The sequence below is a fragment of the Leopardus geoffroyi genome, chromosome A1 (assembly GCF_018350155.1).
Source record: "Leopardus geoffroyi isolate Oge1 chromosome A1, O.geoffroyi_Oge1_pat1.0, whole genome shotgun sequence".
In the NCBI taxonomy this organism is placed as follows: Eukaryota; Metazoa; Chordata; class Mammalia; order Carnivora; family Felidae; genus Leopardus; species Leopardus geoffroyi.
Genome location: NC_059326.1, coordinates 51,645,802 through 51,665,056, shown reverse-complemented (window position 1 = coordinate 51,665,056; position 19,255 = coordinate 51,645,802). Strand labels below are relative to the sequence as shown.

The 19,255-nt window shown below is 36.3% G+C and overlaps 1 protein-coding gene across 5 annotated transcripts in view; it reads right to left on the bottom strand.

Moving 5' to 3' along the window:
- Window positions 1-19,255, bottom strand: part of SCEL (sciellin) — a 322,010-nt gene that overhangs the window by 186,299 nt on the left and 116,456 nt on the right. For 3 of the 5 annotated variants that reach the window (XM_045479726.1, XM_045479724.1, XM_045479725.1), the window contains exons 2-3: window positions 14,469-14,551; window positions 9,232-9,398 (exon numbers count right to left, since the gene is read on the bottom strand). The gene's annotated coding sequence lies outside the window, so the exon portion shown is untranslated. The remainder of the gene's footprint in view (window positions 1-9,231; window positions 9,399-14,468; window positions 14,552-19,255) is intronic. The other 2 variants (XM_045479734.1, XM_045479745.1) reach the window with 1 other exon arrangement.

Here is a 19,255-nt window from a genome sequence, read left to right as displayed (position 1 = left end):
TCCTAGCTGTCTATGTCTCATTCATCCTTGATCTTTCTAACACTGATTTTTTCTCCTAAAACTGTATTGATTTGTTTTTATAAATCATTTTGTAAATCTCATGAAAAGATCCACTAGAGGTAAAACTATTCCCTAGATTAGAACTTTTCTTTGCCATGGACTGGACAGATGTTAATAACGCTATTCTCGGCTTCATCTGACTGAAAAAGTTATGAAAGAATTGCCTCAGAAAAACCCCTAACAACAGCACATCCTTTGTCAAGACAGTGCCTTGTTGTTATTAGATTGAATTGAAATCCACATCAATGGAAATAATTTAATCAACTAAAGGGATTCTGGATTCTAGCAAAGAAGAGAATGCAGGGTTCTCTCAGAGGTTGTGAATTTGGCAGCAAAAAATTTGATATTCCCTAAGGAGATAAAACCACCTGCTGATTTTCACTGCATTGAACTAGAAGGATAAATTTAATAGACCACTTGGCATGGCCGCTGAACATCAGCAGGTATATCAGAAAGAACAAAGGCTCTGAAGCAAAACAACCTGGTTCTGAATCCCAGATCTTCTGTTTACTAGTTGTGCAGTCTTTGAGATGTTCCTTAATCACTCTGAGATTTTGCTTTATCTATAAAACATGAAAAATGATACTTAATTGTTTTAAGTACTTAAAATTATATATATATTTTTATTTTCTATTGAGGTATAATTGATATTCAGTGTTATATGGGGGTTTCAGTTGCACAATGCATTGATTCAACAACTCTATACATTACTCTGCGTTCATCATGACTAAGTGTACTCTTAATCCCTTTTATCTATTTCACTCATACCCCCAACTACCTCCTCGCTGGTAACCACCAGTTTGTTCTCTGTATTTAAGGGTCTGTTTTTTCATTTGCCTTTTTTCTTTGTTTTGTTTCTTAAATTCCACCTACGAGTGAAAGCATATGGTATTTGTCTTTCTCTGACTTACTTCACTTAGCATTATACCCTCTAGGTCCATCCATATTGTTGCAAATGGCAAGATCTCATTCTTTTTTATGGATGAGTAATATTCCATCATGTATATACACCACACATCTTTATCCATTCATTAATTGATGAACACTTGTATTGCTTCCATATCTTGGCTATTGTAAATAATGCTGCAATAAATATAGGGATGCATACATCTTTTTCTAATTAGTATTTTTGGTTTCTTTGGGTAAATATCCAGTAGTGGAGTTGCTGGATCATATGGTAATTCTATTTTTAATCTTTTGAAGAATCTGTACTGTTTTCTGCAGTGGCTTCACCAGTTTGCTTTCCCACCAACTTCTACAGGGTTCCTTTTTCTTCACATCTTCACCAACATTTGTTATTTCTTGTCTATTTGATTCTAGCCATTTTGACAGGTGTAAGGTAATATCTCATTGTGGTTTTGATTTGCTTTAATTTGTGCCATTGTTATAAGTACTTAAAATTACCTATATAAAGTTCCTGACAGATAAAATTTGCATTGAACAAAAAGAAAACATTAATATCATTTTATAAGAATTATCATTATTTTTATATATAATATACGTATAGTCTTATATATATATAAGTTTTTTATATATTTACATATTACTATATGTATATTATATATAAAACTATATATATATAAGTTTATATATATATAGTTTTATATATAATATACATATAGTAATATACATATACATATAGAAATAATTTAGGGTATATTAAGGCTAATTTGATGGCAATTATTCTGGCAATATATTCTGCTTTGCACAAATGCAAAAATCTCCAAAGTTTTACTTTATTGGAGGTATTCCTAGGACTTATAAATCAACCTAGATGAAGGGAATTTCAGACAAAGAATGATTCTCCGGGATCACATGTCAACAATAGAAAAAGCTGTCACTTACCAAGCACTAAGCATGTGCCAGGCACTGTGCTAAATACTTTACATGAATTATCTAACTTAATCCTTACAATAACCATTGGAGGTAGGGGCTATTGCAAAAGAAGATAGCAAAGCCTTTGAGAGGTTAAAGGACTTGCCCAAGCTCATCCAGTTAGATACAAAGCTGTGATTCAAAATCACATTTCTAAAGCCCTTACCCTTTATACTTTCTTTTTAAAAAAAAAATGTATGTACCTATTTTTGAGGGAGAGAGGGGGAGAGTGCACTCACGCATGAGTCGGGGAGGAGCAGAGAGAGAGGGAGACAGAATCCTGAGCAAACTCTGCAGGCAGAGCCCAACGTGAGGCTGGAACTCACAAACCTGTGAGATCATAATCTGTGAGATCATGACCTGAGTCAAAATCAAGAGTTGGATGCCTAACTAACTGAGCCCTTACCCTTTAAACGCTCAATACTGTTTTCCAGATGACCCAAATCCTCTGTTCTCTATTCTTGCTACACCTGGAGGTCAACCCAGGGTTCTATCTACTTACCAGTAAAGGCAATAGTAAAACCAATATGAACCAGAAAAGAAAATGTCTTGATATCAGGAAACCACATCATTTTAAAGGTGCTACAAATTAATGTTTCTAATAAGGCAGGGGTCAATAAATATTACTAAGCATGAGCAGTCCTCCACTAAGTTTAGCCTTCTTCCAAACACTTTGCTATGTATTTCCCTAGTGCTCACAAGGGGTCTCCTGACACAGCTGTCCTCGCACCTGTTTACTGATGGAGACAGCAGAGCCTGCTCCTATTCAGGGACACTGCTCACACAAAAGAGTCAGTCTCCCTCAGAGCTACTGAAGGTATAGGTTCTTTTCTCCATCATAAGAATTCCTTACACTTTGTTGCTTCGGCTTAATACAATGGCAAACTTGAATATAAAAGAAAAGATGAAGGGGGTGCCTGGCTGGCTCTGTCAGTAGAGCGTGTGACTCTCAATCTCAGGGTCCTGAGTTCAAGCCCCAAGTTGGGCATGGAGGCTACTTAAAAAACAGAAAGATGAGGATTAATGGGAGCTACAACAGATACTGAGATCCATCCACAGAGACTACATTTCTAAATGCATTAGGGGACTGGAAACCATTGTTCTAACCTGAGGATTCACAAGCTGAATTGAAGCATTCTCTACTCCCCATATGTTCAAAATTGAAAACAGTTCTGTGGTCCTTATTAAAAATAAATACAAATATCATTCTTAAAAGGCAAATTATATCAGAGCTATAATCAAAGCAAAAGGGGTTTTTAATTGGCCTTTCCATTGGTCAAGAAAGGAATGTTGGCTTTAATTTCTTAATTTTTGAAGTGTGTGCCTAAGTGACATGAATTGAAGTTTTAAGATTTAAGTTTTGGGGCGCCTGGGTGGCGCAGTCGGTTAAGCGTCCGACTTCAGCCAGGTCACGATCTCGCGGTCCGGGAGTTCGAGCCCTGCGTCAGGCTCTGGGCTGATGGCTCAGAGCCTGGAGCCTGTTTCCGATTCTGTGTCTCCCTCTCTCTCTGTCCCTCCCCCGTTCATGCTCTGTCTCTCTCTGTCCCAAAAATAAATAAACGTTGAAAAAAAAAATTAAAAAAAAAAAAAGATTTAAGTTTTAATAAACTCCTCTTAAGAAACTATTACTACAACGATCATTTGCAATTAATCAGAGCTGTTCAGAGAGCCACTGATCCCAACAGAATTCCTGTGTCTCTTGCTATGAATCAGGTTGCCCCTAAATTCCCACTTAGCACAGAAAAAAGCTGTGTGTGTGTGTGTGTGTGTGTGTGTGTGTGTGTGTGTGTACACATCAGAAAGAGAAAAAATAATTTCATGTTTTTAGACACTGGTTTTAGCTATTTTTTTCTAGTGGCTCACCTAAAACAAAATATGAAAAATGTTACAAGCAAATCAATAGAAAATTCAAAAAATGTTCCAATACTAAAATACACAGTTTCAGGGCTCAATATTATCGGTTTCCAAAATCTGAAAATATCCTATAAAAATTGTTTCTAGATTATAGTATAAGGAGAGAAGGAACTAATCTAGCTAATGCACTTTCTTTGAATAATAAAGACTGACATGGAGATTTAATAAGGCATAAATCAATAGAATGCAATCATTTTACATCTTTTCAAACTAGGCAGACTAGTGTTTTCTTGATTAAGAAAGACAAAAAGACACTTGCCCTACCCCCACCACACCCCCCAAATCAAGGGAATGGTGAGGTAAACCCTGACTAAGGGAGCAAGTGGGCTTGGAAATCTAAGCTGTTTGCCTAGTTGGACTCCACTGCTCTCTGGAAGAATCTCTTTGCAGGGCTAGGTCAAGTCAGAGAGAGCACATCTACCCAGTGGGTTCCTTGTCCTAAGTCCTAATTTATACACCCCGGGAGAGCACTTTTTCTAATTTATAAAAGGCCCTGAAGAGGCTGGCTGTGGTAGAATGAAAAAACACATTTTTCATGATACACCTTTTCTTGGTTTCAATCTAAAATTGCTAGTGCTCAATTTCTTCATGCTTCATTCATTCAACAAGTTGTTATTGAGCCCCTTGGTTGTGCCAGCCACTGATACAAAAACCATAGCACCTGACCATAAGGAGCTTTCAATCTAGGTACATGAAGACAAGTAACCAAAGATTACAATGCACAGTTACTTTCAGCCTCTTGTGTGGACATGTTCCTAAAATTACCATGACTGTCAAACCTGAAACTGAAAAAATTAAGATCCAGCAGAAATAGTTGAAAAAGGATCTCACTTACAGAACAAACCAGGTACCCCCATGTTAAAACCTGTTCCAACAACAAATATTTCCCTTGACTAATTTTATTCAATTATTCAGAATACACTGTTGCATCCCTGTGATCCAGGAAATTGTAGACTCTCCTACCAATTTCACAATTTCCGGGATAATCTAACACAAACTCCACAATTTTTTAGTATACAAACTGGGCAGATTCTATGCCCAAGTTTCACATTTGTTAAATATGGGTCATAATAATGTTTATTTTATAATTGCTATGAGTGTTAAATGAGATCAATATAAAGTGACTGGTACATAATAAATATTCTATATTTTCTACTTTTATTTTAAAGTTTGTAAATTTAATATTATTGGTGAGTTTGAATTTAATAGGTAGTTGTTTTGTTTTGTTTTGTTTTTGCATTTCTATTTTCCCCTGACTTATTTTCACAATTTCCAATAAATTTTTTATTTATCTCATGAGCCTTTCACAAGTATTGTGGTAGTTTAGGGCTGATTTCCTGAATCTGAAGGGCATAGGATAATGGTAAATATATTAGTTCTGAAACCATACACTCCTGAGTTCAAACCAGCCTCTGCCACTCCCCAATCTAAATGTATATGACAAGATGATCATCTTAGAATTTGTGTAAGGCACGTTTCCTTCTCTCCCTGAAAAGCTACTGTTAAATTAATAGCATTTTGGCTGTAGTGTTTTGAGGTTTGGGTGTTCTTTTGTTTTTGTTTTTCCTCATTTTATTTTTATGACCTATGGTACCTTGACATTTAGGAAACACAGTTTATTTAAACTCCTTAAGTTGCTGTTTCTTCATTTGTAAACCTGTTTTACCCATAAACCTATTTCTTAAAGTTGATATAAGTAAATGAAATAATACATACATGGTGCCTGGAACAGCGCCTGCATGTAATAAATGATTTGTACATGGTAGCCATCAATAATTATATCCATGTTTTGTATTGAGAAGATGAAATATAAATAAGCCCTCTTTCTTCAATAAACCATAAATTTATTCCCAGAAGGGTCTATAGAAACAAGAGTCATTATCGCTTCCTTTTTAAAGGAAAACACACTAGAAGATTAGAGATCTCTAATTTTGTCTTTTGCATGTAAGTGGATCTTATATTAGAGATCTACATTTAGATCCCTAATTGCTGTAGTATGGTGGCTATTTTGAAAGGATGAGTAGAGTCCAAAGAGAATTCACAGATCCGCCCCTGAAAATCACCTATGGAAATTATCTTTGGGGAAGTGACTTATAGTATGAAAACTGGAGGATGAGCAGGAGTTAGCCAGGTAAGCATAGGGAAAGCACTGGGAAAGAGATCTTCAAGTAAGAGGAACAGGATGTGCCAAGTCCTGAAGGTGAGAAAGAGCCTGGTGTGTTTGAGATTCATCAATGCTCTTCATAAAGTTGTACTATGTTTATAATACAAAAGTATATTTGACCATAAGTAATGAATGCATCTCTTCCAAGATGAGGGGATTATTCCTAAATCACTGAACTTTAGATTCTTAAAGATTTCAGATATCAAATTAAAGCCTTTTATTTTTGAGATAAGGAAGCCAAAGTTTGGATGAATGAAAGAGGGGGCAAGACAGAGAAGGTAACTAACACGATGAGTACCTATTATGTATCAGGTAAGTGACATTGTGCACATGTAATAGATGAGGAGACTTGAGACATAGAGATTTAAATAATTCACTCAAAGCCATAACTTTAATAAGAGTAGAGCCAGAATTCAAATCCAGATTTACAATCCTCCAGATTCTAGGACTGTTTTCACTATACTCCCTGGAATTTGTCTGAGCATCTCCAGCTGTGAATTTATCTCCATAGTGGCATTATAATTATTTGTATGTTTATTTTTACACCAATCTGTAAGCTTCTTGGGAGTCTTTCTATTTGCAAGCACATTTCCTGGCAGATGAATGAATCCAAAAAGATATCAGAAGGATGGATGGATGGATGGATGGATGGATGGATGGATGGATGGATGGATGAATAGATGGATGGATAAGCATTGAGGAGATTACTTGGATGGTTTTTTCTGAGGGTCTACCCAATTACCTTTCAAGCTTATTGTGATACCCTCAAATATACTTCTAAATCTAATTAATACCTACATTTCAAAAAGCCAATAAGTAATCTACCATAATTTTAAATTTAACAAATTTAAAACTCAATGGTTCTGAATAAAGTAATAAGTGGCAGATCTGGAAGAGAAGCCCCACATATTGAGTTCTTTGCAGACACAGTCTGTGACCCATATGTCCTTTCATCCCTAATATCTGGACTCCGAGCACATTTGGCATGTATGTACTGAAAGTCTCATCAGTCAACAGTTCAGATTAGAATCGTGTATGGTTACCTATTAAATAATAGAAGGAGTCCAATTCTGAAAATAACGTTTTCTAGTGGACAAAAAATTCCAGACTGATTGTTAAAGTAAGAGGAGAACTAATGTTTTACCATACAAAAGACCCACATTTATTATCTTCATACTGATTTTCCAATGATGATTTTAGATATCACATTAAATGTTGATTATGGGCAGGAATGACATGGAACACATCTAACCACTGGTATATACAGATGCCAACTAGTCAAAACAGATGCCATGGCCCAACGAAAGGATGCCTCAATACATCAGAACAGATATCAGTGTAAATAAGCATTTCAATGCACAGTGTAGAGCATGAATGTCAGCTCTGCTCATAGGTCTTTGGAGATAAGGAGCAGAGACATGGTTGATGAGGAACAGAGAGATTGATAACAGGAAAGAGGCTATAATGTAAAAGGAGAGAGGACAATTTCCAGAATTCACCCACATAATCCTTATCAGTCTTGTAGCAAGGTACAAGGTTGCTAGAAAGACTGAGGACGAATCAGATGTTTGCATATTTGGTACTGGATAACCTGAGTATTGACCTAGAGGTCCTGACAAAGGATGGAATTGGTCCAATGGTCTCGGGTTAAACTGAACTTCTAGGTGGAGATTATTACATGGTTCAGCTGTGGGGAAGAAGAAAAACACTCTGACTTTGAAAAGAATATCATTTTTGTTAGCAGGGCTGGCTTCCATTTTTCTTTCCTCCTTTTGTTTCTTTTCTGTCTGAATTAGCAGAAAACATTTTTATTGCTTGCAGTCAGAGAACAACTATTACATAAGATACTTTGCCTTATTATTGACACAATATCCTTATTAATTCTATCTAAGCTCACTAGCTCTTTGAACAACCAACTGCTTACTCATTTGGTGTTCATGTAATTTTTTGAGTTTGGCTGTAAAATATTTCAATGCAAAATAATGGACAAACACTGGCTCAGTAAGGTTCAGCCATGTAAGTAGTGGACTTTCCCCTCATGACTTTATATTGAATAGGCCATTGTCAGTTATTGACTAATGCCAAGTTCCATTGCTCTCTCTCCACAGCCTCATCCTTTGGTTCATGCTGCTTTTTCTCTCAGAAATGCCCTTTCCACATTCACCTATAGAAAGCATATTTATCCCCCAAAATACTGATTTAAATATCAACTCTGCAAAGCCTTCCCTATTTTGCAGATTAGAACTAATCACTCCACATCTGTGATTCCTGGCAACATCACCTCTGTTGGAACAGTGTCCTGGTGTGCCTTGAACAGTAGATAACTGGATTCCCCAAAGAATTCATCTTAAGTTACCCAGAGCTACAATGAATACAAAAATTTTATTTATGGGGGTGCCTGGGTGTCTCAGTCAGTTTGTCAGACTCTTGATTTCGGCTCAGATCATGATCTCACCGTTCATAAGTTTGAGCCCTGCATTAGGCTCCACACTGACAGTGCAGAGCCTGCTTGGGATTCTCTCTCTCTCCCTGCCCCTCCCCAGTTAGTGCTTTCTCTCTCTCTCTCAAAATAAATAGTTAAACTTCAAAAATTATATTTATGACTCATTGGCATAAAGATGAAGGTATTAATATTATACACTAAAACATTTATTTGACCTAAAAGTTCATTTCTTTCTTCCAGTTACAAAATAAAGTAAACCATTTTTGTGGACCCCTAAAAGTAGAGTGGATCCTTGGCACTGTGCCCACTGTCTCATGAGTAAGTTTTCCCTGTGTACATGTGCTCTCATTTATACATCTTCCTCACTTATACAATCCACAGCTTAAAGGGGCTTCTCCAAAGGACAAGCTTGGAGAATGTCAGGATAAGATCAAACTTGAGCTTAGAGTAAATGATTCAGTGTCAAGAAGGTTCTCTTAAAGGAGGATTATATTTTTTTTCCTAATTGAATGATTCAAATACATAATGACTCTTTTTTGAAAGAGTCTAGAGCCATTGAAAATTTGCTAATTAAAAGCCTAGTTTTCTAAAGAAAATTTTTTTAGATAGAACCAAGGCTACTATGGACATTCACAGTCATTTGTTTTGTTTGTGTCTTACCAATTTAGAGCAATATTTGAGTTCATCTGAAATAAAAGTAAGTATCATTTGTATGATGGTTTACAACTAACAAAGCCTTTTCACATATATTACTCATTTGATCTACATACTCAACCTGAAAGTTTGGGGTCTTTTATTTTTCATTTGACAGGCAAGAAAAACAAGACTCAGATGGATGAAGTGACTTCCCCAAGGTCATACAGCTGGTAGTGCAGAGTCTGGGACTCATGCCCAGTTCTCCTAATCCCAGAATCTCATATTCTTTCCAGTACATCATGCTGCCTGTAGGGGAAAAAAAAGCAACTATGTAAACACATGCATTAAAAAGTTGAGCTCATACTTCTAAGTAGATTGGTGTTCTTTTAGAAAATCTAATGACATTTTTGTAGATGTAATTGTTATGGGTTTAGTTCTAAAACATTTTAATAAGAAGGTGGTTGACAAAATTTATTTTCAATGGAAGTCAAAATTAATAATATTTTGAATTCATACGAAATTCTATGGATCATGAGGTTTGATAGAAATTATGATGAATATGTCAGGAATGGATAGATAAGGTATGTATTTTTAATGTCAAATTCCAAGTCTTTGTTTCTTAGCTTGTTAGATTTCCCTTTCCTTCCTTTCTCTTCTCAGTTTCTTAAGGCTTACTGTGGATGTAGACTCCTCTCATATCCTCTTTTGGTAAACAACCTAATACAAACTTTTCTGGGAGTTATCTTTTATCAACTCCTTTGCCCTTGAAAGGGGTAATTTCCTCACAAATAAAACAATGGAAGGAAGGAATGGCATCGAGCAAGTCTGATCTTGAAAAAGGAAAAGTTCTGCAAAGCATGAAGATTAAATCATACATTATCCAGAAAAACAAATGAGGGTTATTAAAGTTAGCATGAATACTCACTCTTCACAAGAAAGTTGGGTGAAACCAAGAATGAGATTTTAGAGATTTCGGAAGGACTGTAACCCAACACCATACAATATACAAATTGGCTTTTCAAGTATAAATTTGATAGTTTCATAGTTCTGGGAACTAGTGTGACCAAAAAGAAACTCTATTAAGCCAAGTTTGTAAGGTCAGGAAGTGAATAACTGAATGTGAACATGTCATCCCAGTTCAAATTCATTTTGATTACTGACAGAAGAAGGGTCAGGAAATATTTATTGTATTTTTCTGGAATGCATTTCTGAAGTTTAAAAATATTATTTTACTCAGAAATAATCAAATTAATTTCACAATTGTCTTGATGTTACATATCTTGCCACATAGTATTCTCTTGCGATATGAATATAAATAATTATACTGTATGATTTTTAAATACACAACCTAATTTCATTTTATGTTCTATATTTCTCAAACTTGGTCTCTGAGTCACAAAACAAAAGGTATGTTTCAGGTGTAGCTTCATGAAGCTAGTGCTGCACAGATTGCTTTATCTGTTACGGAAAATAGTCTGGATCATCCAGCAGAAGAACCAAGCGGCACTCGGAGATCATGGAAGGCAGGAGGTTTATTTTATACGGGTGGGCTCAGAGGAGATCATTCTCCAGAGGTCTGAGCCCAGAGCATCAACAGAGGGGGCAATTTATATTCTGTTACTTCTGCATTCCTCATTAGTAGTAATTTGCCACCTGAGGCAAGCAGGGTGGGAATAAGAACCCGGCTGGGAAGTCTTCAGGCAGGGACTGAAATTCCCTTATCAGTCCTGTGGGCCAACGTATAACAGATTTTTCCCTAACATATCCACAACAGACATCCTAACCAGAAAGTCAGCAGTTCAACCAAATGTTGCATTAAAATCCAACTTGGGGCACCTGGGTGGCTCAGTCTGTTAGGTGTCCTGCTTCGGCTCAGGTCATGATCTCCCAGTTCGTGAGTTTGAGCCCCGCGTCAGGCTCTGGGCTGACAGCTCAGAGCCTGGAGCCTGCTTCAGATTCTGTGTCTCCCTCTCTTTGCTCTTCCCCTGCTCACACTCTCTCTCTCAAAAATAAACATTAAAAAAAATTTTTTAGGGGCACCTGGGTGGCGCAGTCGGTTAAGCGTCCTACTTCAGCCAGGTCACGATCTCGCGGTCCGCAAGTTCGAGCCCCGCGTCGGGCTCTGGGCTGATGGCTCAGAGCCTGGAGCCTGTTTCCGATTCTGTGTCTCCCTCTCTCTCTGCCCCTCCCCCGTTCATGCTCTGTCTCTCTCTGTCCCAAAAATAAATAAACGTTGAAAAAAAAAAAATAGGGAGATGTGAAAAAAAAAATTTTTTTTTAAAAAAGCTTAATATAGCAATCAAGTACCTGAAGCAATGTTTGTGCAATGTGTGTTCTTTATACTTAGGCAATTTGCTACCACAGTAGTGAATTTCATTTGAAACTCTAAGAACAATATTTTACTGACTGGTACATGGAATATTCCCAAAATTTGAATAAACATTATTGGAACTAAGAGGAAAGAATCAATACAGATTGGATACTTCATAGGCAGATGGGCTTTAAAAGGGGATACTTTTTTAAAATTTTTCAAAATGCTTTTATTTATTTTTGAGACAGAGAGAGGCAGAGCGTGAGCAGGGGAGGGGCAGACAGAGAGGGAGACACAGGATCCAAAGCAGGCTCCAGGCTCTGAGCTGTCAGCACAGAGCCTGACATGGGGCTCGAACTCACAGACTGTGAGATCATGACCTGAGCTAAAGTCGGACGCTCAACTGACTAAGCTACCCAGGCGCCCCAGAGGATACTTTTTTTTTAAATTTTTTTAAAGTTTATTTATTTTGAGAGAGAGAGACAGAGAAACAAAGCACAAGTGGTGGAGGGGCAGAAAGAGGGAGACACAGGATCCAAAGCAGGCTCCAGTCTCTGAGCTGTCAGCACAGAGACCGACACAGGGCTTGAACCCATGAACCATGAGATCATGATCTGAGCTGAAGTCAGACACTTAAACTGACTGAGCCACCCAGGCCCCCAGGATACTTTTAATAACAGTTTTATGGAAGGTCAGCCATGAGTCAGGTGTGTGTCAAGCAAGAGAGATACGAGAATGAACAAGACATAACCCCTAACTTCAAAGAGCTCAAAGGGACCATCATTATCTTCAAAATCTAACACACTAATTGGCACAGAAGAGATGCTAATAAATCTTTGATAAATCAGCAGAAGATCTGCTTAATATTACAAAAAAAAAAAAACAAAAAAAAACCTGCTACAAACACAGATACCCACAGGAGCTCTAGGCCAGAAGGTCAGAGTGAATAAAAGAAGGAGGCATGAATGGAATGGAAGGGATAATAATAGATGTGGCCAGTATTAGACAACATGAATGAGACGTAGTGTGGAAAAAATTTCCTAAAATGAAAGATAAACGTGAATTTTATCAGAAAGGGAAAAGGAAGCTAATGAAAATACTAGAACAACCTTCCCCCACCAAAAAAAAAAAAAAAAAAAAGTACAATAAGAAAATTATAATAGAAAACCAAAATTTAGGTTGAAACCAAAAACTTAACTTCATTGATAATGTATATTTTGTATCAGTTTAAAGTATAAATTTTAAAACAAATTTTGGAGACCGTGATTATGACTTGCCATTAACAAAATCATCATTGTTTTAAAACTTCCATTTTCTTCAACCATTGGAGCTTCTATGCTAAATAGTGGTAGATTGTTAAACATTGTTTTCATATAGTATTTGTTAAGTAATTTTTTTTAATTTGTTTTGAAACTTGGGGAAAGCATATGGCGCTATAGATACGGTGATGGAAATTGTCAAAACTAAAATTCAAGAGTGCATTTTAGAAAAGCTAGTACCCACATAATTGAAGACTATCCCAGAAAATTCCTAGTTCAATTTTTTGTTCAGTTTTACTTTTAATGAGATTACACAAAACAATAACTGGTAATAATTTGCATAAGTCTACTGAAAATAATCTTTCATCTTCACAATGAACTTTTCATCCACTTAAACGAATAGGAATGGAATCAGAAATACAAGTGATTCATCAACTTGACTTAATTGTTCAAATCCTCAAGTTTCAGAGAGTAACTAGCAAACTAGACAAAGCAGAGAGTACAAGCATTCGATATCTCAGATATCAGTGACATTTTGGCTATGGGAGTTTTGTTTCATCGAAAAGCATGATAAATCTTAAAAGGACAATTTCCACTTAGTCTTTATCAGAGATAAGCATTGTTGACAAATAAACTAATATATGATTCTGGAAAAAAACATCTTCACTCCAGGGGCTAAAATGGAGCCAACTATCAAAGAGCTACTTGCTGCCAAGACCCCTCCTTAGTGCTTTGTTATTCCAACAGGGATTTTTCTATTCTAAAAACCTAACAAAGTTTCAAAGCTCTTTCAAAGAGGTCCTGACTTCCCAAAAATACATATTTATGCTTCCTTTACCCAATAAAGTAATACAATCATGACACACTTTTTTCCCAAAGACCTGTACGATAATAAATGCATTATTTAATTTTAAATTTTTTTCATTAGCCAGAAAAATTTTGAGTTATGACAAATTTTATGTGCTCAGTGATATTGTTTACAGGTGAATGTTTACTTTTTATTTCACATTATATAATATGGTCTTATAACTGCTTAGCTACTTAAACATTAGGTGAGACAGTATCTTAAGCATTTCACAGAATGATATATTATTTTTTTAATTATTGGAATAAAATATAGATTTGTTTTAAGTCTATACCTACTCTATTTTATGAAAACTGTGACAAATTAAAACACATATGCTAGTAGCATAATATTATAGCCAAACTGAGAAAATCTGGCCAAATTTGTTTCTACTCAAGAACAAATTTTCACTTTCAAAAGATATAATGGCAACTTATCAAAATTAGTAAAACTTTCTATACACATAGGCCCTTTATAACCTATGGACTCCATTGTATCCCAGGAATTCATGTTTTATGCTGTTTAAAAAAAATCATAGGGGCACCTGAGTGGCTCAGTCAGTTGAGCATCTGACTCTTGATCTCAGCTCAGGTCTTGATCTCAGGGTCATGAGTTCAAGCCCCACATTGGGCTCTGCAGTAGATATGAAGCCTACTTAAAAACAAATCAATCAATCAGGGCGCCTGGGTGGCTCAGTTGGTCGAGTGCCCAACTCTTGATTTCATCTCAGGTCATGATCCCAAGGTCGTGGTTTCCAGCCCCAGGTTGGGCTCTGAGCTGAGCATGGAGCCTGCTTGGGATTCTCTCTCTCTCTCCCTCTGCCTCTCTCCCTCACTCACACTCTGTCTCTAAATAAATAAATAAATAAATAAATAAATAAATAAAATATAAAAATAGATCTGGAGTTATCAATTAATTTTGGAAATAAAAATTAATTCTATTAAAAACAGTAAGAGCAATACCTGGAACAGAGAGTCTCCCATTGGAAGCAGGGCAGGTATTTTCCACAATACTAGGAAGAGAATGCTGAGAAGATGCCAATGTTCTGAAGATACAAAGAGAAATCTAATCAAGAAAAAAATAACCTGCAGAGGGCCATGAAAGGCAAGATGTTGCAGTCCCAGAAAGCACTGAGGTTCAGGAAATATAAAAAGAGGTAATAAGAATAGAGCTTAGGTAGGTTTGGCTCAAAAAGGAGGGAGATGGAGAGAGACAAATATAATTATTAAAACTGGGACAAGTAATGAGAAAAGGTACAAGTAAAATTTTCTGTTTTAAATTGATACTGAGCCCAGTGCTTATGCTTTGCCTGAGCCTACTGATGGCAAGTAACTGAATTTAGCTGCTGGTAGAAAAAAATCTGGGGCAGAAGCCAAACAAGCAGTGTACTATCAGTAGATTGTACTGAAAAAGGAATAGGCTTTTATACAAATATGCACTATGGTAGATTGCTTTTAAAGATGACCAGCAACAATTCTTCTTATGTGCATGCCCCTTTTCCCTTCAGGAATGGGAATCTATTTCCCCTCATCTTGGTTCTGGCCTGGACTTGTGACTTATTTTGACCTGGAAGATGTGGAAGAAGTAATATACAATGTGACAGTTCTGGGCTCAGAATTTAGGAAACATGACAGCATCTACTTCTGTCTGGAAACCAGTTGTCAAGCTTTAGGAAATACAGTCTAGACTGCTGGAGAAATGGACGTACATGGAAGAGAATCAAGGTACTCTAGCCCCTTAGCCCACCACAGCTGAGGCACCAAACATGTGAGTAAGACCGTTTTGGATGTTCCAGACCCAGCCCAACCACCAACTAATTACAGCCATGTCACCCCAGCTGATAGACACTACATGGAGCAGGAAAACTGCCAACCAACCTGTAAGAGAAATAATAAATCATTGCTTTAATCCACTATCTTTTAAGGTGGTTACTTATACAGCAATAGATACTAAAATTTTGCAGCAAATTAAAAGGAAAAATAAAAAGTGGCTGGAGAGAAGCAGATGAACTTAAAATGAACTTAAAAAAATACAAGAAGTAATCAATGTTAGGGTAGAAACAAAATGATGGCAATAGAAAGTGGCAAAGAGCACCAAGAAATGAGCCTGGGAGGACTGATGTTTGAATGGCTTAAGTTGCTTTTTCCAAAAGGTAACCTAAAAAGTATCATGAACATAAAGAGAAAAATTCATTGTTCTGATAAAAGAAAATTAGGTCATTTCAATAATAGTAAAGAACTTACTGCATTCTAACTTGAATATGACAATAATTCTAAATTTAGACAAAATTTAAAAAGAAAATTTCTTTGGAGAAATCAGGAAGCTATCAAGGCAGTCAATATTTAAAGTGCCAGAATCTCAGAGAGAAAGGAAGTTCACTGATATGAACCCAACATTCTGTAGCACTTTCCCCCAGAGGAATTTGATGATTTCTGAGCTACACAGGAGGAGAGATTAAGAAACCAAGCAGAAAGCAGTGTATAAAGGCTGCCTGGGATTTCAATAGTGTTACTACTGAAAAATTGGGGCCCTACAAGGAGGGGGATCCCTAGCAAATCTCTTATACTTTCAATTAAGAATCCAGCACTATAATATAAGAAAAAATATGAACCAAAAATAGACAAAACCTTACCAAGGACTGAAACCTGTCTTTGAATCAGATAAACCCCAGGTAGGAGTGAGGTGATCTTCCCTTAATCTAATTGCCAATTAGAAAAAGTGGGGGTGGGGGTGGGGGGCAGAATCGTCCTTAGAAGAAGATTGTGTCTGTGAAAGTGTCAAATTATCTCTACAATTTTTCACCACAATGTCTTGTGCTCAATCAAAAACTCCAAGGCATGCCTGGAGAAGACCAAATACCTGGCAAATAAAAGAAAGAATAGACAATGGAGGCAGAGCTCCAGGTGATCCAGATGTTAGGGTTATTATATATAGTTTTTGAAATTATCATAAATATATCCAAGGAAACACATGGCAGGATGGATGATTTTACCGGACAACTGGAATATTCAAGAAATAATTAAATTTAAATAAACACTCTATAAATGGATAGTATAATAATAAAAACTTTAAATTCAGTAGATGAGATTAACACAAATTAGACACAACAAATGAAAGGATTGGGAACTGGAAGAAAGGGCAATAGAATGTATCCACTGAAGCATGGAGAAAAAAAAATATGTTAAAAAAAACCAGTAGAGTATAAACATATAGGACACAATAAAAAAAAATCTAACATATTTATAAGTATCCCAGAAAAAAATGCCAAGAGAATGGGGAAGTGGGGGGAGAAGGGGAGGGAGGATGAGAAGAAGGGAAAAGGGAGGGGAATGATGCAGAAATAATAATGAAGAGAAACTGGCTGAGAAATGATCAAAACTGATAAAAGACAACATGTCACACATGTAAGAAATTCTATGAATTTCAAGCAGAACAAGAACAACAAAATACCCAAGTACTTCATAGTAAAGCTACTTAAAACTGAGATCAACAACAACAGCAAACACCTTTAAAGTGAATACTGCAAAATAAATATTTAAAAATGTGAATTGAGTTGCTTTCCTTGAAGCTCCTCCACGATTAAATGAACACACACAGAGGCACCTAGGTGGCTCAGTCAAGCATTTGACTTCAGCTCAGGTTATGATCTCACAGTTTGTGGGTTCAAGCCCCATGTAGGGCTGTATGCTGAGAGCTCAGAGCCTGGAGCCTGCTTCAGATTCTGTATCACCCTCTCTCTCTCTGCCCCTCCTCTGCTTGTACTTTGTCTCTCTCTCTCAAAAATAAATAAACAATTTTTTAAAATTTTTAAATGAAAAATAAACACACTCAGTGTTGTCTTATATGTTCTTCCACTGGCTTGCGACAGAGCAGGCAGATCCACAAATATTTGTTGGGTCCCTTTATGTGATTACTGACACACATGGGTAAAGGAATAAGAAACTTTGCCCTTCAGGCTTCTCTTCTTTCCAAATCTCTTAACCTCCCTTAAGACCCTCTTTAGAAAGCTTCTCTATCTCTCTGGCATAGAATCTTAGAATTGACTTTAACCCTACACACACACACACACACACACACACACACACACACACACACACACACACACATTCGAGCCTTGAAACTCAAGGTGACATCTCCATCTATAAAATCTCTCTCTAACCAAGTTTAGGCATCAGTGAAGTCAAAAAAATGTTTTTCCGACCTTAATCATTTAAGCTGTGATAGAAACTGCTTTGAATTTAATTAAACTAGAGGACAGTTACTTCCTCCCTGTATCTTCTCAGTACCTCAAGGATAGCCTTCAATTATTCATTTCTATCTCTTCTTCTAAGTGTGTGACAATGTTTCCTTGACTACAGAAAGTGTGTTGCTAAGCAGCACATAGTTTTGCTGGATATAAGACAAAAACCAACACCAGCAATGAAAATAGTCATGTGATATAATTATTTCCTACCTGTAATTAGCTGTGGGGTTTTTGTTAAAACTCAACAGACTACATCTGTAAAACAATGTGATTTGAGATGAATCAACATTCTTAAAAAACTTCCAGTAACTCCTACTAAAATTGTACACTATCATTAAATAAATTCGCATGTTGTTAATAGATAATTGAATTCAATGACTTTACAATTGAAACAGTACTATGTTAGGAAAAAAAACAGCATTTTAACTGTCATCACTAAGCATTCCCCCATTCTACTTTGCATAAAAACATTCATTTTGCCCTACTAGTGCTACTACTTGGGATTTGAAAACTAAATTATTTTAAAAATTCTCCAGTAGCACAATTTGTCTGAAATGGTAAAGGATAGTGGGAAATGTATAAGGCATAAAATCAGCAAATATTTATGCAAACAGATGAATAACCTAAAAGTGAAATTTCTTGATTATTTTCTACATCTGGTAATTCAAGGGAGCTTCTATCCATTCTTCATCAGACTCTACATGATGTTTCATTACACTGTCTTCTAATGAGTGACATTCCTAAGAATTCCTAATTCTTATCAGGAATTTTTCCATATATATCCATTTATTTCATATTCATATATTTCATATATAGGTCCATATATTTCCACCTGTATCACTAGAATAATGAGGGACCAAATTAGGTTTATTTAACTACCAGCCGAAGTGGGTTCCCACCAACTTGAGCAGTTTCATCTTTGTTGATAAGGCAATGACAGGATTGCTGTGAACATTGTCTGCTTTCATAAAAGGATTAAATTTTGGCTCCAGTTTTTAGACTTCTGCTTTGAGGTAAGTCTTTCTTCTAGAATATTCCAACTAGGACCCTATGTAATGTAGCATGTTTTGTTTACTTCACATATAAAATATGTCATACTCCTTCTATGGAACAGATTCTGTTTTGAGAACAATAAGCTTTTCAAAATACTGTATTGTGATTTTTTGGTTTTGTTTCTTTGTTTGTTTCCTTGTTTTTGTCTCAAAAAGGATGCATTAATGTCTGTATTCTAGGCATAGCAGTTCCTAAGAGCACTACAAAATGCATTACAGCAAATTTGGTGTTTTCAAATGGGCAGATCCACCAGAAGACTCATTAGCTGCTGGCTTAGTTTGTCTCCCAGGAATAGAATTGAAGTATCATACGAAGGGACCTGTTTACTTCTGAATGGTAAAGAAAACAATCAACAAAACTAAAAGACAACTGATGGAATGGGAGAAGATGTATGCAAATGGCATATCAGATAAAGGGTTAGTATCCAAAATCTATTAAGAACTTATCAAACTC